We start from the raw sequence: 25,516 nt of genomic DNA, 5'->3' as shown, positions 1-25,516 counted from the left end.
AATTGACTAGAACCCAAGAGAAAAAAAATAGAAATTAGAAACAAATTTAAAGGAGCTACATATTATAGTTATCAGAGATAGACTTTGAAATAATCATAGTTTTAAAACACTGATGAGATGGAGACTTTCAGAAGAATCCATTTAAAAAACAAACCAGATGTCCTAGAGATTAAAACATGTATCAATGACTGGTTAAAGTCAGTATTATTCATAATTTGAAAATAGGATGTATCAAAATTTGTGGAATGCAGCTAAACAAGTGCATGGAGTAAAATTCATAGCCTAAGTGCAAACATTTCCAAAGAAGAAAAGCTAAAGTTTGACGATCTAAATACTATATATCTCAAGGAATAAGTATAAAACAGCAAATGAACTCAAAGAAGGTAATAATAAAAATAAGAGAAGAAATCATGACATTAAAAAACCAAATGTGCTATGCTGATCATGTGTCCATATTGTAAAAAATTATCAAGTAGATTTTATCACAAATATGTTTCACTTTAATAAAACAATTATACTACAATGGGTGTCTTAATAAACAAACGGTTATTTCGTTCCAATTCTGCTTACATGTAGTGCTCCCTTGGCAGGAAATCTTTAAAGGAAGTCAAGGATGGTGAAAAACTAAAACTGTATTCCAAAGTCCTACCTCATACGTCAAAGGCTTTTGTAAAGATTAGAAGAGATAAGAGGTAAAATGCCTAGCAAGATACAAAAACATGTGGGGCTCACTCCTCCCCCACCTTCTTTTTAGTTTCTCCAACATGGAAAGTAAACCTTTCTACTGCCTTCTTTCTTCCTACCATGCATATCCAGGAGACCACCTGATTGTGCTATGTCGGAGGTGACATATTCCTGCCTTTACCTTCCAATGGTATACAAACCCTAATCTCTCACTACTCAACATAAATATAATATAACCTAACCCAGTATACTTCTCTCAGGTTAAAATTAGCCTCCAACAGTGGTGGGAAGAAATAGCAGTCCATCAAAAGCAGCCTTGTGAAAACTAACCCTTGGGATAATTTTGAAATAGATTTGACCTACCAAGAACTATGTGTATATATTTGGAACAGACCTACCATCTCAAATGCTGGGGGTCCTAGAGTCTGATAGGTGGAGACCAGTGCATTGTCTCCATTTGACCTCTATGGTTAACTGAAGACTGTCCCTATCGTCCACCCTCCCCCAAGTTTCCAGCAGCCCTCTCATCCCACATCCAAGGAAGAAGAGGACTGATCTGAACTAATCAAATTCTAAAAGTCAATTCGTTTACACTAGCTTTTCTCAGGTACTAGGAAAATAGTTCTTTTCACTGAAATCTCTGTTCTAGCCTTTCTTTGTAGTAGGGGGTTCTCAGTGCAAAGAGCAGGCCTACTCTTGAGTTCCTAGTACAAGGGGTCTCTTTTGCTTCTAGGCTCTTCACAGCTACCAAGATGAGGCAGAAGGCTCTGCCTAGGTCACCAGGGTTCTGCTCTGGGGTTTGCAGTCAAAGCCTCAGTCAGTAAGAAAGAGTTCCTTGGCCTTTGATGCTCTGTGTACATATTTCCTGGCATGATCTTCTCGGGAGTGTTGGGCTGAGAGCAGGTTTGGGTGTTCCTAAGTAGCCTAGACAAATACCATCTTAAACACACCCCAGCATTCCATTCCTAAATCTCACTTCTTTACTGTAAATTGTGTGGTTGCCCAACAAGGAAACGTCAGAACAAGGAAAAAGATAGAAATTGCTGTTTTATAAGCTTAATCGGGTATTGCTTTTTATTTTAAGAATATGCAAGAAAAATTATCTCAAAACTTTCCTGTTAAATAAAGACAGTCTTTACTCATCCAGTAAGCAAATATGTGGGATAGGACTTATTTGGTGTGATAGAGAGAACTGCCGGAATAATTACTTTAAACGTTTTTTGTATTGTCTTTATTGACTGACCTTCAGGTTACCTTCAAGCTGTAATTTAGAAGAATATTTTCACTGGCTAAATTTAAAAACCATCAGCCCAATGTCTAAGAGGCTAAAAAGAGGAGCTATTGCTTGATTGCCTAAAGAATCCAAAATTTAGACAATCACTTAAGAACTTCTACGATATGGTCTGAGATTTCTAGAGTGTATAAAATATGAAAGAGGGCAAAGTCATTAAATAAGACAGAATGCCAAAAGGTTCTGTGGCTATGTGGTTTTACTTTCTGAACACTATTCTACTTTCACTTATTCCATTTTTTAAAATACAAAATGAAAACAGTCCCCTGAGGGTGATAATTTGATTTCCTAATTTTTCCTTCCAAATATAGACATCTCACCACCATTAATGCAAATGATTCTGCAAAGCAGCACATTTACAAATGGCTATTAAACTAAATATAACATTAAGCACAATCCATCAGTTCTGATTTCCTAAATAGGATGAAATTTCAAGTGCTGACCTAGTTTTTCAAAATCAACTTGTCAAAATCTCTAGTCACATTTTTTTGTCTTACATCCCTAAAAAATATCAATATGTTTATAGCTATTTACAGTGTTTAAAACATTTTCACATTTACTGTGTTACTTGAATTCTTACAGAAAGTTTACAAGAAACATACTATTTAACCATTTTACAGATGAGGGAAACAAAAGTTCAAACAGTTTAAAGGACTTCAATGAAATTCATACAGCTAAATGGCCAAGCCAGAATGTGAATTCCATCCACTTCACTACACTGTGAAACCCTTACATTTCTGATGCATATATTTTACTACCTGAAGTTTACAAGATATTGTCCTGAAACTTCTAAACCTTTTACATAGCAAACCAATGTTAAGCATCTGCAATGGTTTAGGTGCTGTACAGATATCCTTTAAAAATTTTAGGAAGCACATTTTAAAGTATTCAACAGGATTTAATTACATAAAATAAAATGAGTCACAGAGAGAGAGAGGGAAAGCAGAAAATCCATATAAAAAATAGCACTTTAAAAAGTATTTAAAGAAAATCAAGAACCTGCAAATTTTAGGTGCTAACTGAGTTGGGTAACGTTTTTAAAAGTTCTTTTTCCTCTTTCATTGTTGTGTGATGAACTCCACCATACATAAAGGCAGGTCAGGGAAGGAAACTCGAAATAATCATTAATCTATCTGGTGGGAAATGCCCTCTACCCAGATGTCCCCTTAGATGCTAACTACAACCCTATGCCTCCAAACTCTAGCCAAGCCTGACCTGGACTGCCCCAACCTTCCCTGACTTTGTTCACAGGACCCTCACCTTCCCTCTGAGGTTACAGACTTATCACAATGCACTGACTGACTGGCTTGGTTGTGACTCTTCTTAGATGATAAGTACCTTTTAAAAAGGGTTCTAAAGTACCCTATGAAAAGAAACTACATATTATTCAACTTTGTTTCCCCAAAGCCTTATAAAGGCACCACCTTGCAGGAAATGTTCACTACATGTTTCTTAAATGCCTGGAATCCATGTGATCATGCCTGTGTTGTGGCATCTTTACATTCTGCACAGATAAAAGCAAGGATACTGAAGGCTCCAAGAAAAGTGCTCCATTTGGTGGAAGCAAACTTAAGAAAGGTCTCTGGTGGGAAGCAAAAAGTCTTTATCGATTCCAAAATTTATGAGCATAGGTCAATGAAAAATAACTTTTATTTTTGGGCTGCATGGTAGCTACCATTTATTGTGGCTTTTTTTTTTAAAATCCCTGCCGAAGTTCCGTAAAGACCTACCTTCTCCAGGATTTATCAGTGAGATTTTGAAAGGGAGTCCTGCTTTTGGAGAATTACTGCATGTTGCAACCCTTCCTAATTTAAGATTTCAAATCTCTGATTAGTAAAACTGCACTTTAAAGGCATTGTTGTTACCAAGAGGCACAAAGGTCTCCAATAATAAGTTCAAATTATTAGTAGTAATACTAACGATTACTAACACTTTTTAATCAACAGGCACCAGACCAGGAACTTTGCATGCGTTATTTTATTAAATTCTCATCACTTTTCTACAAGCAGTTACTGTTGTCATTGTTTACACCAGAGGAAATGAGATTTAGAGATTACACAGCTTGACTAAGATCAAGAAACTCGGAAAGGCAGAGAGAGGATTCAAAGCAAAGTCTGTCTGTTTGCAGACCCCAAGCTTCACCACACTAAACTTGGAGATTATACAGACTGCCAATAAACACATGAAAAGATGCTCAACATCACTAATCATTAGAGAAATGAGTATCAAAACTACAATGAGGTATCATCTCACACCAGTCAGAATGGCCATCATCAAAAAATCTACAAACAATAAATGCTGGAGAGGGTGGGGAGAAAAGGGAACCCTCTTGCACTGTTGGTGGGAATGTAAATTGATACAGCCACTATGGAGAAGAATATGGAGGTTCCTTAAAAAACTAAAAATAGAACTACCATATGACCCAGCAATCCCACTCCTGGGCATATACCCTGAGAAAACCATAATTCAAAAAGAGTCACGTACCACAATGTTCACTGCAGCTCTATTTACAATAGCCAGGACATGGAAGCAACCTAAGTGTCCATCAACAGATGAATGGATAAAGAAGATGTGGCACATATATACAATGGAATATTACTCAGCCATAAAAAGGAATGAAACTGAGTTATGTGTAATGAGGTGGATGGACCTAGAGACTGTCATTCAGAGTGAAGTAAGTCAGAAAGAGAAAAATAAATACCATATGCCAACACATCTATATGGGATCTAAAAAAAAAAAAAAGGTTCTGAAGAACCTAGGGGCAGGACAGAAATAAAGATGCAGACATAGACAATGGGCTTGAGGACACGGGGAGGGGTAAGGGTAAGCTGGGATGAAATTAAAGAGTAGCATTGACATATATACACTACCAAATGTAAAACAGATAGCTAGTGGGAAGCAGCGGCACAGCACAGGGAAATCAGCTCGGTGCTTTGTGACCACCTGGAGGGGTGGGATAGGGAGGGTGGGAAGGAGATGCAAGAGGGAGGGGATATGGGGATATATGTTTATGTATAGCTGATTCACTCTGTTATAAAGCAGAAACTAACACACCATTATAAAGCAGCTATACTCCAAACAAAGATGTTAAAAAAATTTAAAAATTAAAAAAATAAAATAAATTAAAATCCCTCGTTTCTCTTTGATTGACGGTTCTAGCCCACAAGATAGTTATCTTGTCTTTCACTGAACTGCTGCAGTTTATTGTCAGCACCACACAGTTTATCTGGTCTCTCCAACTCCAAGAAAGATGTTAAAAAAAAAAAAATTAGTGGAGAAAAAGAGAATGAGCTTTGCAGTCAGAGTTATCAGCAAATCTCAATTCTTCTTTTTCCTGGCTGTGGTTACCTTGGGCAAATTACTTCATGTCTTTAAGCTGAGTTTCCTCATCTGTAAAATGGGGATAATAAGTGACCCACTCATGGAGTTAAGAGGAGTAAATGAGATGATGTTTGAAAATGTTTCAGCTCAGTGCTGAGCAAGTAATAGACCTCTCAATACATGTGTTAAATGGGGGAATATTATGAGACTCTGAGCCTAAAAAACATCAGTGGAGACAGAATGTTGAAAACAGATTTGAGAAAAATTAAAAGGCAGAATATACAGGACTTGCTGAATACCTGGATAAAAGCAAATATTTCACCAATACTGAAGAATAACGGGTACACCAGTGAGAATCTGGCTGAGCACTAAAAATATCTGTGTCCTCAATTTTTATTGTATTATAACCTAAGCAACAGTTGCTGAAAAGATCACAGTAACCTATCTTCTGCATTTAGCCTCTTCATCTGTAAAGTGAGGTTTATAATAATACATCACATGTTGTAAATAATATGTAAAAAGCTCCTAGTACGGTGCCTGAAATAGCACAGTGGATATTCAATAAATAGTAACAATAATTATGATGTCAGAGTTTTAATATAATCCTAGGATCTATGGGAAACAGATGATTGGAAAAATAATAAAATTTCTCTCTCCCAAAGGAAAAAAGTAGTTACGTTGGTACCACATTTAATTCAGATATCCAATTCTCTGAATTTAGATAGAAATCTCTCTGCCCAGTCTGTATCATGGACTTAAAAACATATATTCATCCAGTACAGTACCTCTCTAGGTAAGTTAATTCTACCAAGTGAATCACTGCATGAGTTTTAACTTCAAAAGTTTGCAGAGCTATTTTCACCATGGTAAGGCTAGAAAAAATCAGATACACTGAAGGTTTAGGTGAGCGTGGGTGTATCAGTGCAGCTATGCTGTAAAACAAGTATAATGGCTCACAGTAAGGGCACCATTTTATCTGCATTCCCTCAGAATGACACACTTGACCTTGAATGACTGTGTTTTCAGCAGGAAAAAAAAAAAATACATGACATGCTTTACTTCTAACTCTCACTCTAACTATTAATATCTTAAAAGCAGTGTCTGTTTACAGTTCTCCTTCTCCCACCCCAAAAAGAAAGATCCTAAACCCAGGGCTTCTTTCATTCTTTCTGCTCCACAACCTCCAGCTACCATTGGGAGAGAGGGATTGCAGAAGACAAAACAAACAAGAAAACAAAAATTAGCAGCATGGAGTTAGTGACTTCAAGAGAAAATTATAGTTTAAGGGGAAATGTTTCTTGTGCATTCTTTCCTGCACGCATCCCAGTCGGGGTAGCTAATAAAAAACATAGACTGCTCTTTTAAAAACAAAAAGTTCAAGAGATGCGGTGGGGGGGTAGGGTGGAACCATCAGAGGCAACATAGGCAACCAAGAGTCTAAAGTTAACGGCTTGGCAAACACCCATGCAGGGTGCTTTTCCTGCACGGGACTGAGCAGACACCGTCCGGCGCCCGCAACATCTGCTCCACCCCCGTGCTGTCCAGGAGCCGCGCAAAGCTCTGCTCTCGGCACCATGTGAACCTCAGAGCTGGTAGTCCAGGCTTCTCTGTCCTCAATCTGACCTGCAGTTCCCTGCATTCGGAACAAAAGAAAAAGGCAGGGCTTTTATCAAAGCACAGAGCAGCAGTTCTGAACTTGGGGTCCTTGGTAGGGACCCAGGGAGCCCACGGGCACTTTGAAATTATACGCAAGCTGTTAGGCCTACACATTTCTTGTGCATTTCTCTGGTGAGAGCGTCCGTTGTTTCACCGCAAACTCAAATGGATTCTTGACACGGAAAAAGCTTCAGAACCACTGCACTAGAGAGTCTGAACTGAAAACAGTATGTAAGGAAGGCCCAAACTGTTACTCTCTGAGGTGTAGACCTCTACACAGTGTTCCTACTGAAAGACTTTTGTGGCCCAAAGAATGGAAAATTTGGAATTTCTAAGCAATAGGGAAAAAGACACACAGAATGCCACAGTGGGAAATGGAAAGACTCCCCTCTACTCTAGATGTGTGTCCTCAGCAAGAACGTGGTCCACAGCTGATTCTCGCAGAATTTTGAAACTGGAAGGGACGTAGAAAGGCCAGTTCTGGCTCTCCTGAGGCCCAGAGAAGCTAAAATTCATTCAAGGTCACACTCCCAGAACGGAGGCAGGGGCAGGACAGATACCCTCGTCTACTCTGTTCCCACCACACCATTGGAACAGAAAATAATTAAAATAATCATCCATTAAAATACTTTTTTTAAAAAAAGCCATTGAGTGAAATTGTATAAATGCAGAAGTACCTTTCACTTAGCATATCCAATGTGGTAACAAAAATCAGCTTGTAAAACTAACAAGTAGACATAACTCTTAAGACCTGTCTGGGTGGGGTGCTTTAATATCTGATTACTTGGGGTCTAATAAGAAAGTATCAATAAAATGTCCATCTCCAGAGAGACAACAGAGGCAAAACACACTATCTACTGACTTCCAAACGGCTGCTGGCAGTTCCCTGAGAATTCAATACTATCAGCTGGGAAGCATTTAAACCAGGTCCTTCCAGGGCTGGGATGTACAAGGGACCATATGGTCCCAGCAGAACACTTCAAACAGGCAGCTGTATAGCTATAATTAAATCTGTAGTAGTCATGCTATTATTTATTTAGCAGATTTTTTTTTAATGTACCCTTCACTGAGGTCTCTGAGAACACACACCAAATTAGAATAGAAAATACTGAAGAAGCAGAGAAAGAGAATCAAGGGGCTGACAAAGGAGCAGGCAACAGCTTTCCAAAAACTTCCGAGAGGTTCCTCATTTGTACCTGATGAGCTCTGACTGAGCACCCGGAGGTGACGGTCACTTTACTGACATGAGTAATGAACCCGAGGATCAGCTCACTCCTTTGTTTCACGGTACACTCCACTGCAAAGCTGTACCTCTTTCTGAATTTTGAATTTTTGAATCCCTATCTGCCATTCATTTGACATTCATCGAATCAGAAAATCTTAAAAGAACTGTAAGATGATCTAGTCCAATTTCCCACCCAATAACTATATTCTTAACATCGAGTCATTTGCTTCTTCTTGAACATGACTGTGAAAGAAAAAAGCATTCAACTCAAGAATTAATTCAAATGTCACTTCTGCCCAATCCCCAGCCCCTGGCAGAACTCATTCTCCCTTCTCTGGTCTAAGATATCTACCACCCTATATTATTTACAGATTTGTCTCACAGTCTATAATCAGAATCCCTAAAAGGCAGAGACTGGATCCTATTCATTTTTGTAGTCCTGATCCATTATATAATACTTACTGCAAAGGAGGACTTCATAAATAACTTAGTGATGAAGCTCTATTTCCTATCCAATTCTTACTTATATTAAAATAAAAACTGCTCCATGAAACAAGCACCCACAATCACAAGTTTATGTCTACAGCAACAGACGGTAAATCTGTTCTCTTTAACCAGAAGGCAAGCTTCATGAACTTTCTACCCCTCAAACCTTCTCATCTCTGAAAGTTATGGTGAGGGACTTCCCTGGTGGTCCACTGGGTAAGACTCCACGCTCCCAATGTAGGGGGCCCGGGTTCGATCTCCGGTTGGGGAACTAGATCCCACATGTATGCTGCAACTAAGAGCCTACATGCATGCTGCAACTAAGATCCCACATGCCAAAACTAAACATGCCGCAATGAAGATCCCACGTGCAGCAACTAAGGCCCAGTGCAGCCAAAATAAATAAATAAATAATTTTAAAAATAAAAATAAAAGTTATAAGTGAGTTACTTCAATTATTCTTCTCAGGCTAGTGCCCAGGTAGCTCACCATCCTAGTTCCCATAACCACATCCCCTCAACTGTTTTTGAAAATGGACACCTTTGGGGATTCCCTGATGGTCCAGTGGTTAGGACTCCACAGTTTCACTGCTGAGGGCACGGGTTCAATCCCTGGTTGGGGAACTAAGATCCTGCAAGCTGCACACCGTGGCCAAAAATAATAATAAAATAAATTTAAAAAAAAGAAAATGGACACCTTTGAAAAATCTGAATCTGATGAAAGTTATAAACTTTCTGTCCAAATAAAGTAAGATTTTCCCCATCATTCACTTCATGTTTGAACTTACACAAGTATACATTTATTCTTGTTAAATTCTTTATGGGTTCAGGCTGTCAAGATCATTCTCCATCGTGATTCTATCATTTAAAATTTAGATAGCTAACCATGTCCATTTTGTGTCCTCTGAGAATCTGACAAACATTGTATCTTAATCCAAATTGCTAATAAATCTGTTCAGTAGGACAGCTAAAAAGTGCCACGGCATTAGAAATTCCTTCTACATTTACATTGGTTATTAATTTATACACTTGAGTGCAATTATTCTCTAGCTGAGAACCCCTGATGGTCATAAGCTCTCAGTTCATCCTAGCGCTTACAACTATATCATCATGGACCCTATGGATGCCTTACTACAACCAAGTGGCCTGCTCAGAAAAGAAAATGTGATATATAAATATACTTGTGTTCTTCTATTTAATATATAGAGCAATAACTTAGATCACAGGTTGGCAAACTTTTTCTCTGAAAAGCCAAATTAGGCTTCGCAGGCAAGATACAGTCTCTGTCATACCTTCTTGTTTTTTCAACAACCCTTTAAACTTAGCTTACCAACCATACAAAAACAGACTACCAGCAGGCTATGACCCCAAGCCATAGTCTGCCAGACATCATCTCTTCAACTTTGAAGCAAATGGCCTATTGGTGAAGACAAACATTTAACCAAAAATTAAAATGGGCGTTATTGCATGACAGCTGGGGTAGTCATCATGATGGAAAAGCATAACGTGCAACAAGAGTTTACAACAGGAGGCTCTCTAGCCTAAAACAGGGAATCCCAGGAGACTTCCCTGCAGCGGTGACCAGTACTGAGAAATAATGGGCGAACCCCAGTTGCCTGGGTAGGAAGAGCATGTCAGTCAGAGGAAACAGCATGTGCAAAGGGCCTGGGGCAGGAGAAAGATTGGCACATTAGTGGATCTGGAAGGACATGTGTGTGGTCAGAGTAAAGTCAGAGAACAGGACAGAGAACCTTGCAAAAGGACTCTGGAGAGAGAAATGAGGCAGGATAACATAGGGCTCTGATGCATGCACCCCAATATTCACTGCATCGCTATCTGCAGTGGCCAGGACATGGAGGCAACCTAGATGTCTGTCGACAGAGGAGTGGAAGGAGAATATGTAGTGCGTATGTGCAGTGGAGTATTACTCAGCCATGGAAGGGAATGGAATAATGCCATCTGCAGCAACACGGATGGACCTAGAGATTGTCATACTAGGGGGAGTAGGTCGGACACAGAAAGACAAATATCATGTGATGTCACGTATATGTGGAATCTAAAAAGAAGGGTACAAAACAGAAGTAGAGTCACGGATGTAGAGAATAAACTTATGGTTACCAGGGGACAAGCGGGGGAGGGATGAATTGGAAGATTGGGATTGACATATACACACTACTATGTATAAAATAGATAACTAATAAGGACCTACTGTATAGCACAGGGAACTCTACTCAATATTCTATAATGGCCTATATGAAAAAGAATCTAAAAAAAATGAGTGGAGATATATATATATATATATCTGATTCACTTTGCTGTACACCTGAAACTAACACAACATTGTAAATCAACTATACACCAATAAAAACTTAAAAAACAAACAAACATGGGGCTCTGAAAGCCATGCTAAGGATAAGGATTCTGGGGTCACTGCAAAAATGATTTTAAGCCATGAGTGACACCCTCTGTACAGTCCTTCAGTGCAGAGCCTGTCTTATAACATCTCTATACCTCACAGCGCTTTATCAGCTTCTACATTCAAAGATTTAAAAATCCCAATGGTTTGTATGAATGTAAAAATAATTCTTAACGTACTACTACAGAGGACGGGCTAGTAGCTTGTTACTTTCAGGAAAGAAGAGAGGAAATAGAAAACACCACCATTGTAAAATCTTACCTGTATACTCCTACGGAGACTATTTAATATAGAATCATAAGATTTATTCTAATGAGAACTTTTAACTTCCCCAGTGTTCTATTTTGCTACTTTCTCTTGAATCACTCCAAAAATTACAAATATGTTGCCTCATTTATTTCACTTGCTCCATTTTCCCCTACTTTGTTTCATAGTTTACCCTATCTTGTATTCACAAGGAGGCAGGAGAAAGCAGGTGGGGAAAGGGAAGTAATATTTTTTAAGCACCTAATTAATCTGTGCCTGAAGTACTTCACATATATTACCTCTTTTTATTCTCAGGAGAACATGAAAGATGAGTTTTTTCTTTGATTAAAATCCTTTTCTCCTATTCTTTCCACACTGAGGTATTACAACTTGTGAGTTTAGATCAAGAAGGCACAGCTAAAATAAAGACAATATAGCCCATAGCATGTTCAGACCAGGATGGCACAGATTAAGAAATATACAAGCACAGGAGCATACAGCCCCTAGTATAACATTAGAGAAGAGAGAATCTTCTAAAAACTTTTTATTTTCATTTATTCTTGATTTGAATAAAACCTCCATATTGTACTACTTCAGCACATCTTTGAAAAATGAAAAACAATACACAATTTTAAAAACTAGAAACCAAAATGTGACATGAATCAAGGTCTTTCAAAAGGACTAAATGCACTCCATTCCCTCAGCAGGACTTCATTTAGGGACTCCCACAAAGACAGGTGGGAATAAGAACAACATTGCCATCATCCCACAAAAATCTCTTTATGACACATTTTTATGGATGTTTTCATAATGTCCTAATGAAAAGAGCTACTTACTCCCTGAGAATTCCACACTTTGAAAAAGAGTTTCACAACTATTTTAAGTAGTAGTTTCAATTGTTATCTTTCTAAACAAAGTCTTCCTCCAGAGTGAGTGCCTGGGGATGCCTTCTTAGAGACCGTAATTCAACAGCCAATGAATTATGCACCAAGTTTTTCTTCGAACAAAGCTTCAATGTGGAGGCTACTAATTGAAATGTCTCAAATTCCCTTTCCTTATTTCTCAGTGTCATAAATAAGCTGATATGGAAAACAGGCTTATCCATAAGTTTCATTTGAGAAACAATGAGTAATGCAGCCAAAGACACTATGAGAAGAGATAAACGTCTTTCATCACTGACCAAAAGGTTTTTCTGAAACAAGTCATCCTAACAGATAGCTGGATTTCAGCTTGACTTGTTCCAATAATATACTTGGGTCTTTACCATAATGCAGTCCTTGGACTCAAAACTACAAGAAAAATGTAAAGTGAAACAGAGTTATAATCATGTATAGAGTACATATATACAATGGAATAATGAAAAAAAGAATGAAATAATGCCACTTGTAGCAACATGGATGGACTTAGAGATTACTATACTAAGTGAAGAGAAAGAAATATTATATGATATCACTTATATGTGGAATCTAAAATAATGATACAAGTGAACTTATTTACAAAACAGAAACAGACTCACAGACAGAAAACAAACTTATGATTACCAAAGGAGGAAAGATGGGGAGGGATAAATTAGGAGTCTGGCATTAATAGATACACACTACTCTATACAAAATAGATAACCAACAAGGACCTACTATATGGAACAGGGAACTATATTCAATATCTTGTAAAAAAAATAATAATGTATCAAACTAGTAAATTCTATAATAAATCACATTTAATGATAAATCCTTCCCAAGTCTGATTTGCCTTACTTCTAATTTCACACCATTTCATATCATACAAAATGAAGTAGCTCACATCTAAAAGTAGAATGTTGGACAGTACCTGATTTGAAATGTGCCATGCTTGGGAAAACTTAGCAATACCATGTCATCTTGCAATAGAACATCTTTCTGTTCTTGACAGTTGACTTTTCCAATATGTCCTTGTGATACACTACATTTTGTTTTAAACAAGTTAAAAAAAAAAGATTCAGAGTTTTCTCTAAGCTATGTCAATCTGCCAGGAAACTATGTTCATTGAGCTTTCAATTATGAGAAAAAATGTATAAATGGATTTTAACAAATGAAAGAGCAAACTATATTTCAAATGTTAGCATTCACATGATTGTTCTAGCTGAAAAAAAATTTTTTTAACACATGACATGGGCAAGAATGTTCATTTCAAGCAACTGATTAACCTAATGAAACACTCTATCAGTGCCCACGATAAGAAACAGTAATTTTTAAAGCTGCCAGAATTATAATCATAACTTATTTATATAACTTATTTATATATAATTTATATAACTATAAATTATAAGACTTTAACAATACTTTCAAAAATCACCCTTCTCTGAGAAACCCTCATAGTCACAGTCATTTTCTCAGCCTTTAAAAGAAGATTTTTTGAGAAAAAGGATAAAGGAGAAGCTGATTCTCCCCAATTAGTCATTATTGTCATTACATCAGCAACTAACTTAAAAGACTCCTATCTCTCCCTCCACCCCAGACCCTCTGCTGTCCGGCCCCCCCACCCTAAAAGGAACATGAGACATACAAATAAAAAACAATAACAAACAAGTGAGTCCCTGTGAAGTGACAAACAGTAAGAGCTTAGATGGTGTTAGAATTTGAGACAGGTGTTAATTAACATGAGCCAGAATGTCCAAAGACACGTGTAAGGCAAAAGCAGCACCTGACTTAGATCCTGAAGAAACGGTAGGAATTGGAAAAGCAGAGAGAAAAAGAGATATTTGGGTCCAGTGAAAACGTGCATGCAGCACCACTATTCATGGAAGGCCAGTCAGACACATTTCACGAGAGCGCAGGCAGAGCAGTGGAGTACAGAAGAACACAAAACCCCAAAGAGCCAGATTAGCAACGTAAATCTGAGAAGCGAGGAATGACATCTAAAATGAAATTGACTTCCATCCTACCCAATCTTCCTGCAAAACAAAGCCAAAAATAACAAGCAGTAGTACATTTAAATAATGAAAATGACAGTGATAAATTAAGATGCGTATAATATTTAAAGTGTACTAATCACATTCCTTTTCACACGACAACCCTGTGGAGAAGGCAGTTCAGACTGAATTATATATAAGACCTGTATTATGAATCAGGAAACTGAGGTTCAGAGGAGTTAAGGTTTAACATGTTTATTTAAATCTTCAAAGCTATTCCTGTGATCAGCTTAAAGAAAAAGTTCAATAATAATTACTTTTTCTTCTTACCAGAAAAAAAAAAAAAAGTTACAACAATGTGTATTTATCAGACTTAATGACCTAGAAGTGAATATATATCTGTAGCAAGAACAAATACTGAACAAATACTGAACTGAACTGAACTTTCCCTTAACTGAAAGTTAAGGGACTATGGGGTGTTTCTCAAAGTTCAGGTAAAATTTTGTAAATCAAGTGAGTATCCACCATAGTCCGTGGACAAGTCAACAGGCTAATTAATCTAATCTACTTTTGCTAATTCTACAGGTAACTCTAATTTAAAAGTAAATTTTAATTGAAACCCTGTTGTATTTCATCAAATTTGGGGGATTACTGGCCATTATTCAAAGAATTTTAAAAGTCACAATATTTTCCATTTGTTGGATAAATCAAGTCATTCACTTGTATTGTTAATCTGCAGAAAGTTACATTCCAATTTATTTCACACATTTCCTACCTAACTCTTTCTCCAAGGAAGAATGCTTTATTTGGCTAAAGCTCTTATCTTCTGTTATTTACGTTCTCTAAAATGGAAAGATGCTTCTAAAATCCCTCGTTTCAAAATTGAGTTATGTGTAATGAGGTGAATGGACCTAGAGACTGTCATACAGAGTGAAGTAAGTCAGAAAAACAAATACCATATGCTAACACATATATATGGAATCTAAAAAAAAAAAAAGGTTCTGAAGAACCTAAGGGCAGGACAGGAATAAAGACGCAGATGTAGAGAATGGATTTGAGGGGGAAGGGTAAGCTGGGACAAAGTGAGAGAGTGGCATGGACATATATACACTACTAAATGTAAAATAGATAGCTAGTGGGAAGCAGCTACAAAGGGAGATGAGCTCGGTGCTTTGTGACCACCTAGAGGGGTGGGATAGGGAGGGTGGGAGGGAGATGCAAGAGGGAGGAGATATGGGGATGTATGTATATGTATAGCTGATTCACTTTGTTATACGGCAGAAACTAACACACCATTGTAAAGCAGTTACACTCCAAATAAAGATGTTTTAAAAATTTAAAAAACTAAAATAAAATAAAATCCCTCGTTTCTCTTTGATTGATGGTTCTAACCCACACAGTTATCTTGTCTTTCACTGACCTGCTGCAGTTTACTGTCAGCACCACAGTTTATTTGGTCTCTCCAGCTAGATATAAACTCATAATCTGAGACCATATTTTATGCTTTATTTTTATTATATCAGCCTCTTCTCATTGACCTCCACCAATACCACTCAGAGTATGGACACAAAACAAACAGTTGATTCACCAAGTCTTTTAATCACTGTGGCAGCAGAAACATCCAGTCACCATAAGACCCTTAAGAATTTTTTAATTGTTGGTTTATTTAATAACAATTCTGTAGATTAGCCTATTCAGAACAATGTGTGCCTCAAAGACAAACCTAAGGTCTAACTATTATTAACCTAACTATTAATTGGACACCTGGGGATTAGGACCTAAAAAAGACCATAATGCAAATAGGCAGAATTCACCATACTCATAAAGAGCACAGGCTCCAGGGCCAGAAAGCAGCTCTACCACTTAGATGCTATTTAACTTTGGAAAAAATTACTTAATGTCTTTGTGCCTCAAGTTTACCAATATATAAAACAGGGTTGATAATACCAACCAAAGCGCTAGTGTGAAAAAGTGTCCAATGTATGTTAGTCATTATTACTTATTCTTTATAAAAGAACAGGCTCAATACTCTCAGAGCCACTGAATGATCAACAGTGCCGCTAATACTGAACTTACAATGGCGTCCTCTAAAATTACTTGGTTAGTTTCTAGCCTCTTGTGTGCATATGCATAGAACACTGAATAGGCAGTAATGTCGACTGGGTATGATTAACCACTGGCTTTTGGATTGCAGAAAAAATTACTGCTACCATTTTAACATGGTGGCAGAGAAAACGGAAGTATGATTGTTTTCACTTCAGTTCAGTTCAAGGGAGTGAAACCAGACGATTGGTGGTAACAACAGGAGAAATCAGTGAGCTCTGCTGGCGACTGATAAGGTCATGAGATTCTACAGAGGCAAATAAATCAACTAGCCACTGGATCAATCAGACAAGTGACGTGGAAACAGGGGGAAGCCCTTCTCTTTCTGAAGAAGAGCAAGGAAAACTTCCTCCCATGGCTTGGCCTCTTCGTAACTCTACTCTGCAGAGACTCCCTGTTGCAAGGGAAGTAGGGAAGCAGAAAAATCTGCAAATATCTCCCAACATGTAATTAATGGTTCGCTGATCTTTTTATCAATTATCCTAGATGAAACACTCCATCAAAGCTCCTAATAAAGGTATAAACTTTTCATTTAACTAACTTTACAGTATGTACGTAAGTTCACTTAGAATTCTCTTGAGGGTGGAGGACTGGGGAGGAAGGAGATGCAGGGCCAAGCTGCAAATGTGCTGGATAGTGCTTCAAAGAGAACAGTTGTCCAACTCTTCTTGTGATTTTCCTTTTTGTTCCAAATGCTGACCACCAAGAAGGGCTCTTAAGAGGAAGCCATTTTTGGTTGCCAAGGAAATTCTCACAAAGCCAAAGGATTTCTCTCAGAGCTGAGAACAGCCTCTCCTTAAGCAGAAGCAATCAGAAACATACAGGTGGCCAAGTCTACGACCACTGGACTTTTCACCTCCTTACCTCAGAATATAGGCAGATTAGCCAGCTCAGAGATCCAATTAGACCAGGAGAATAAACCCAGTTTTAGCCTTGATATTTTAAGCTTCTGAAAAAAGCCCCCAAAGTGAGCTGGGAGGCAGATGCTAGTGACTGTGATTCTTTTCACATTAACTGAGTTGCTAAGCTTTTAGTGGAATGAATCAGAAAGGAGAAACTCAAATCTGACTGGCAAACAGTATTCTAGCAGTGGAGGAGGATTAATTAAAGTGTTTAAAAGACCTAGGACACAAATTGATACAATCTTTTGAGGAGGTAATTGGCAATACATGGTGACCCAGCAATTGCACTTACAAAATTTCTCCTTCAGAAATAATCATGAAAGAATGCAAAAAAAAAAGTTACAATGAGGGCATTTCTTAAAGGCCTGTTTGTCTAACTGCAAAGAAATGAAAATAAGTAACTATCTATTAATAGAAGACCATTTAAATAAAATATGATTCATGTATACCATATAGCCTTCAAGGAAAACAAGGTAGATATCTGTGGTATTGTTAGTTTTTTTAAAAATCCAGTTGCAGAACAATATGATCCCATTTGTATTTTATATAAATAAGTATATACATTTTTATGCATAGAAAAAGTCTAGAAGACTACATCAACCTGCTAATAGTAGTTATATTGAGGGTGAGAATTTGTGAACTTTCACTTTCTGTTTTATTCATTTTTCCTTTGTTTGAATTTTTACAGCAATTTTGTATAATTATGAATCAGAAAAAACTAAAGTTTAAAAAACGTCATAGATAATAAAATGTTACTACAGAAAGTAAAGAATGAGTTCATGTTTATAGTTAGAATTATTATAAAGGTTTTTAATCATGCCCTTAGGGTGTTTACCACAGGTGCTGCTGCTTTCCGGTTTGCCACTTCTAAGGGGAAAAAAGTGGTTTTTTTTTTTAAATGAAGTTCTGGTCAGAGGTAGGTAACGTGTGACATGAGAGCAGACATCCATTAAAGATAATTGTTGATGGCATTCTACTACTCTCTGCAATCTATTCTAAGTATATTTATGGCATTGGGATACAGGCAGACTGCTACATACTAGAAAGAGAAAAAAGTGACATCAAACATAAATCATGCTAGATAAGACATGCCATTTAAGACATGTAAACCCTGCAATCCCTTTTGCTAAATGTTGAATACAGAACACCCTGCGGTGCTCCTGGAGTTCGATTTTCCCAGGTACCGGTGAGAGTGTGGCTCAGGACCCCACGGGGCGGCTCTGTCCTCCACCTACACATTCCGATGCCCCTTTTGGAACAATAAGGACTAAGACACTTGTCACTGTTCCTTAGAGAGACCTCTGGTGAGGGTTTCATGAGTCATGACATCAAAAAGAGAACTGCAGGTAACAGATATAATCACTCATAAGCTCAATCTCACTACTCTTGGTGACCTACATCCATTTCTAGTGCATTAAAATATTTTAATTTTTAATAATATTAATTAAATAATTATTAATTCTCACTAATAGTGCATGGAAAATATTTTAACTAGGAAACTCATTTTCTTTCTTACAATACTTCAGTGGAACAGAAGAGCTCCCTTTGCCAACAGGAATGAGGTCTTGACATCTATGTCAAACACATTAAGAAATTGGCTATTGGGTCTGTTTAGCTGTTTAATGCACTGCGGTGCTCATCCAATGTTTAATTATAGGAACAACACCAGATGATCCAAAACATTAGCAAATTCCTCCATCTCATCACACGCTATCCCCAGTGACCTTTTTTCAGTGTAAATCACAACACACAACTCTCCAGGTAGAACTCCTAAAATAGTGTCTCACTGAACACAGAATAAAATTAAAAGGTCCCTCTGGGGCTTCCCGGGTGGCGCAGTGGTTGAGAGCCCACCTGCCGATGCAGGGGACACGGATTCGTGCCCCGGTCCGGGAGGATCCCACATGCCGCAAAGTGGCCGGGCCCGTGAGCCATGGTCGCTGAGCCTGCGCTCCGCAATGGGAGAGGCCACAACTGTGAGAAGCCCAAGTACCGTGCAAAAAAAAAAAAAAAAAAAAGGTCCCCTGCGTGAAAAGGTTACGTGGCCTTATGTACCTCTGCATACCTGCTACCCCTGCTCCAGCCACTCTGGATTTTTTTTCCTTCTTCCTCTGTTATGAACATACCTTATTTATTCCTGTCTCAAGGCTATACTCTTGCTTTTTGTTCAGCCTAGAAACCTCTTCCCCCAGACTGTCTCTTCTCTGGTTAATCTTCTTACCTAAACCAGCTTTCCTGTACCTCTCCACATTACCCTACTGTATTTTCTAAATAACAACTATCATTGTGTAAAATTAACCTATTCATTTGTTTACTTGTTTTTGTTGTTTACTGTCTATCTGTTCCCAAAAGCACGGAAGCTCCTTGAGTCCAAAGATTTATCTGTCTCATTCACCTCTGGAACCCTAGCACTAAGAACGCTTTCTAGCACAGAATATACTCTTTAAATGAATGAATGAATTCAAATCATAGCAGCCTACAGTTATGGGGTGATTTAGAAGTTAACATTTGTTGCAGCTTGTTTTAAATTTTACATGGTTCTAAGTTTTACAAAAGGCTCCTGAAACACCTGAAAATACAAGACAGAGCTTAGATTACCTGAGATAAGTTAGACAGAGCTTAGATTACCTGAGATAAGTTTATCTCCCTTCACTTTCAAGCTGACACAAAACCTGTTTTTAAATGAAGGCTAGTTTTCTGTTCCAGATAAATGGCTTTCACAGGAAGTATATCATTATGAAAATGGTAAAATTCAATGATCGATTTCAACTGAGACCCAGGTCTAAGAACACAGGTTCTTGGAAATCACTATGAGTATCAGTGTTTCTCAAACTCTATTAATAAGTATTGGTTGTGAATTCTTTAAGCATATAGGAGGGCTTCCCTGGTGGCGCAGTGGTTGAGAGTCCACCTGCCGATGCAGGGGACACGGGCTTGTGCCCCGGTCCGGGAAGATCCCACATGCCGTGGAGCGGCTGGGCCCGTGAGCCATGGCCGCTGAGCCTGCGCGTCCGGAGCCTGTGCTCCGCAACGGGAGAGGCCACAACAGTGAGAGGCCTGCGTACCGCAAAAAAAAAAAAAAGGAATATGGGAGAGAGCATAAGGTGGGAGGAGGAACCTACAAAAAGTCAAATATCTTATAGAAAGGGAAAAGGAAGGACAAGGCAGTTTTGTTACTCATCTAAGCAGCAAGCTAACCCCCTTGGAAAGGGGCTCCACAGATAACCACTGCAATGGCTTCACCAGTTCCCATCAAGGACTCCTGGCCAAAGGAAAGCTGTAGCCACTGAACCACAGTTACCAGTTGCAGTCACCAATACTGCAGTGACTAAGGACACCTAACGACTGTAACCTCCTCCTCAACAACATGCCTTTCTTATCAGGTTTTCACAGATGTGATTCCATCTGGATCTTTCCTGACACAGCAGTGTTTCAGCGGGCCCTGAAAAGGTGCTAAGGACAAGTATCATAACCTCAGCAAATACGAGCCCTTCTCTGCCACTGTGTCTTCTCTGAGTAATGGAGTGAGACCACTCGGTGACCAATGCCAATCAGAGGGTTTTCTGGCTGAGCCGTGAAAAAGAATAGCAGGTGCTATTGTACTCTTCCATCACTGTGAATATGACATAGCTATGAATGCTAAGGGAAGCTGTATGTGAGCCTCAGGATGAAAATCAAAACGATGGAAAAGTCATCTCAGTTGAATTCAGTTGACTCACTCCTGTATTACACACATGTAAGAAAAGGATTAGGGGGTTGTTCAATCACAAAATGTTTCTTTCTAGATTTCACTGTAAGGTAGTCATGGCTGAGCAGTTTCAAACTTCTACATGGATTACTGATTTCATCCTCTTACTCTCTGACAAAAATATTTAAATTTAGGTCTATCTCTACAAAAGACCAAGATTTCAAAAATAGATATTGAGACACCAAGTATATTTAAAGATAACAGGCAACAGATAGTGTGAAAAATGATTACCATACACTTTAGAAATTAACCTTAGGCCAAATTCCACCAGGACACCAATGGATAGGTTCTCCGATAAGCTGGCTAAATAACGAGTATCAGGGAAGTGACAACCAGATAAAAAGTTACAAGGTTATATAAGCGCAAATGTCTCTCTAAGAATCTTCAAGGGATTTCTACATTTACTGCATTCACTACAGTCTACAGACTGCAATTTCACTTAAGGTTGGTCATATAATTGTGAGATGGTATTACATTATTGATAATCTTTTTTTTTTTTTTGCGGTACGCGGGCCTCTCACTGTTGCGGCCTCTCCCATTGCGGAGCACAGGCTCTGGACGCGCAGGCTCAGCGGCCATGGCTCACGGGCCCAGCCGCTCCGCGGCATGTGGGATCTTCCCGGACTGGAACATGAACCCGTGTCCCCTGCAACGGCAGGTGGACTCTCAACCACTGTGCCACCAGGGAAGCCCTATTGATAATCTTGAAAAGGAAAAAGAGCCCCTTTAAAAAAGTCATTGTACCACTGAGCACAGTATTTCCTCCAAAGAGTTAAAGCTATGAGGTAAAATAATAAGATTTTCTTATCTTCATAGCTGATTCCATACTCACATGAAAAGTAGAACTAACCCACTGCATTTGATAAGCACCCGTGGCAGTTGTAAATTTTTTCAAGCACAGAAAAGAAATAAAAGGTGATAGAAAAACAAATCAATCTAAGGTAATTGGGGAAGATAACTGGATAAAGAAGAAAAAAAATCCTCCATAGCAACAAAATAGAGGAGATTATTTATGTCCATTTACAAGTAGATGAGCTCCAGATGTATTTTCTAAAAAATCTACTTCTCCCCGGGTGTTTTTTGCTTAATAAATATAACATCCAAGTTGGAATACTGTTGAAGCATTGAATCACCTAAATTTTGGCGATGCTCTTTCTTCTGCTGTTAACTATTTTGAGCTATTTCTCAATAAAGCAGCCGCTACTGAAATCATAAGTACATAGGCTTGGCACAGCCAGAGAGAGAAAGTGCAGTCCATGGATTTGTTTCTTCTGTTTTCCCAAAACAGAATCTTATAAAAAACATGCCCTCGAATTTTGTCACTATGTAGCTGTCAGAAAGAGAAATTCTGCTCCTCTTCATATCTCTGAACATGAAAACCATTTCTTGTGCTACTGGGAAGTTATACAGCTCCAGGAAGTCGTGAGGCACCATCGCAACTATTCGAATTGTATCCAGGCAGAATAATCAATCAGAAAACTTCAGTTCCAGTTGGATGGAAGTTTCTTGGGCCAACTTGGAAAAGCATACAGAACAAGTTTGACTACTGCCAAGATCATTTCCAGGACATTGGCTAATTAATTATAAAAGCTTTTTCAAAACAAATTTGAGCCTGGCAACCTTTTTTCCCTACCAGACAGAGAAAAAAACAGGTTAAAAAAGAAAAGCCCCAGTTTATTGTGTGTGTGTGTTTTGTTTTTTTTGCCATGGCTTCATCTTCTTAGCAAGCCCATTTTCTTCTTCTCACCCGAAAATGATCGAGGAGCTTTTGTATTTGAAGTTAATAAAATTGTTAAGTATAGAAACAGGAAATAATTAGTTTGAATTTGTACTCTACCTTTAGTTATAGAGGAGATGAATGGGTCAATTACAAAGCTTCTCTTCAAACTTTTTGGTGGGAAGCAAAGAATGGAGTTTCTTTCTCTTTGGAGGAATGAAGGGCTCATTGGATGAGCTATGCCTATTGTATTAGATAAATGAAGAAGGACAGTCTCTCTTATAATGATATACTCATCAACTACATTTTCTGGCTTTGAAAACAAAAAGAACAAACCTCCTGAATCAAATCTTCCTGGTTTCATCTTCACATGAACCTTGATGAATATGAGATGTCAGTGACAGGCATCAGAGATTCTGGTTTTAAGGACCACAAAGGCTTTATAGTGTTGACTTAAAAAAATGCACAATGTGAGAGTTGCGAGTTAAGTTTTATCTGGCGCACAATGAGGACTGCAGCCCGGGAGACAGCAGTTTCAGATAACTCTGAGAAACTGCTCCAAGGAGGCAGGGGGAGGAGCCAGGATATATAAGAGTTTTGCAACAAAGGGCAGGCAGTCTGAACGTCACAAGATTATTGTTAATTAAAGAAAACCAGACATCTCAAGTTACGGAATTTAGCACTTTTCTATATATGGGAAGATGCAAGAGTCAGAGCTCACTGAAATCATTCCTTTGATATGCACCTCAGCTATCTGGGGCCAGGATCCTGTTTTTTCACATCCTGAGTTTCCTCAGGACTCACCTTAGGGAGTCTGTTGGCTGCTAGATGGCAGGTGTTCTTTTCAGCCCTGAGCTTCCTCAGGGCTCACCGGCTCACGATGGAGAGCTGCAATCCTTGATGACTGTGACATCCTTTGTTTATTAATATGGCAGGAAATATTCCATTTATAAATATCCCATTCCATTTATAAATATTCCATTTATCAATAGCAAAATCAACACCCTAAATCATAATGTTCTAACCTATTTCTTCTAACACTGGAATCAAAATCTCATGTAATACACATCATAAGTCATCAAATTTCTTCTGCATATGCTCAGATATGAAGACACCCAAGAAGGTAAGAAATTTCTCTCAGCATTTACCAGCGGCAATTGACAAACTCCTGACAAGAACTGTCCCCAGTAAAAGAAGCCTTCCTGAAAAAGTGTCAACCAGATATTCCTGACTCTGCCTTATCCAAGCCCCTGGCAAATCTCACGATCAGAATGTCGTTTGGTAAATGCTGTATGGAGCCAAAATGTACAAAATAGTTTTGAGGAAAATTCTCAACAAGTCCTAGTGGACTGAGGTTTCCCTTTCACTACTGGTATGAACCTGCCAATGAATCCAATATTTAAATGAGCTTCTCAGAAGCCACTGCAATGAGAAGCCCTCGCACCACAACGAAGAGTAGCCCCCACTCGCCGCAACTAGAGAAAGCCCACACGCAGCAACGAAGACCCAATGCAGCCAAAATTAAATAAAATTTAAAAATTTATTTAAAAAAAATAAATTTTAAAAAGGGCTTCCCTGGTGGTGCAGTGGTTGAGAGTCCGCCTGCCGATGCAGGGGACACGGGTTCGTGCCCCGGTCCGGGAAGATCCCACATGCCGCGGAGCGGCTAGGCCTGTGAGCCATGGCCGCGGGGCCTGTGCTCCGCAACGGGAGAGGCAACAGCAGTGAGAGGCTCGCGTAACGCAAAAAAAAAAAAAAAAAAACAAAAAAAACAAAAACACATTTCTTTAAAAATAAAATAAACAATAAAAGTGAATGTAAACTGCCTCCAGGAAGCAATAAATAAATAAATGATCTTCTCCCACAGTATTTCAAGAGGTAGGCCAATGGTAGGGAGGAGAGCTAGCCATATTAGCATTTAAGGTTGGGGGGGGGGCAACTGTAAAAGTCAAGAATTAATCTCAGTGCAGAGGTGGAGGTAATTAAGCCAAACCAAAGCAGAGTCTCTCTTCTGGGAAACACATGTAAGTTACGATGAGAAAGATTACACCAGATTTCAGAGAATCTTAAAAGTCGGGATAGTCTGAACTTCACTTGATACAAGCCATTATAAGCTTTTGATCCAGGGGAGAAATATAAGAGCAATGATATGAAAAGTGTATTGAATTGGGAGAAAATGGGGACAGGATTAATTCCCAAGGCTTTTCTAGCAATCTGTTCTGAGATAATGAAGGCCCTACTAGGGTGCTGTTGTTTAGAAGGAGAAGGAAGAAAGAATCCAAAAGCCATTTCACAAGAAAGAACATAATTTCACCTTCCCTGCACTTTTGAGAGTTCACCAAGGTCTAAAAAACCTCTGTCAGTTAAAGAAGAACATTGTTGTAAACAAGGCTTCATTGTCTTAGAAATACATAATTCAGATTTCTTTATTCAGGTAGAATTTTCAACCAATTAGTCCAAATAACTCATTTCATTTTTTAATGTAAAGTGCAAAATTATACCCAGTCACCATTTTCTACTAGTTTCAAGCCCAGATACCCACCCAACTAGGAAAATGGACCAGTTTCTACCATATTCTTTTTAAAAGAAAGCAAATCGAGATTCAAAACCTAATTACTTTTCATTGCAAACAGGTTACTTCCTATATGCTTTAATAGATAAACATACAGCTAACAAGACTGTCATTACCTTTGCCTGAAATATCCCCTCAAAGTTAACAACCGCCAGCATTTCCTAGCCCTTTACAGTTTACCAAACCAGTTTTTTCCACAAATCATCTTATTTAACCATCACAATAAACTTGAGGTAGGAATTAATATTACTATTTTAAAGCT

At 38.4% G+C, this 25,516-nt stretch overlaps 1 protein-coding gene across 8 annotated transcripts in view; it reads right to left on the bottom strand.

The window, feature by feature from the left end:
* The window catches only part of SLC4A4 (solute carrier family 4 member 4), a 354,361-nt gene that overhangs the window by 127,718 nt on the left and 201,127 nt on the right, over window positions 1-25,516 (bottom strand). The gene's annotated exons all lie outside the window — the stretch shown is intronic.

Source organism: Globicephala melas, chromosome 5 (assembly GCF_963455315.2).
Source record: "Globicephala melas chromosome 5, mGloMel1.2, whole genome shotgun sequence".
Taxonomy (NCBI): Eukaryota; Metazoa; Chordata; class Mammalia; order Artiodactyla; family Delphinidae; genus Globicephala; species Globicephala melas.
This window is presented reverse-complemented; position numbering and strand designations above follow the sequence as displayed.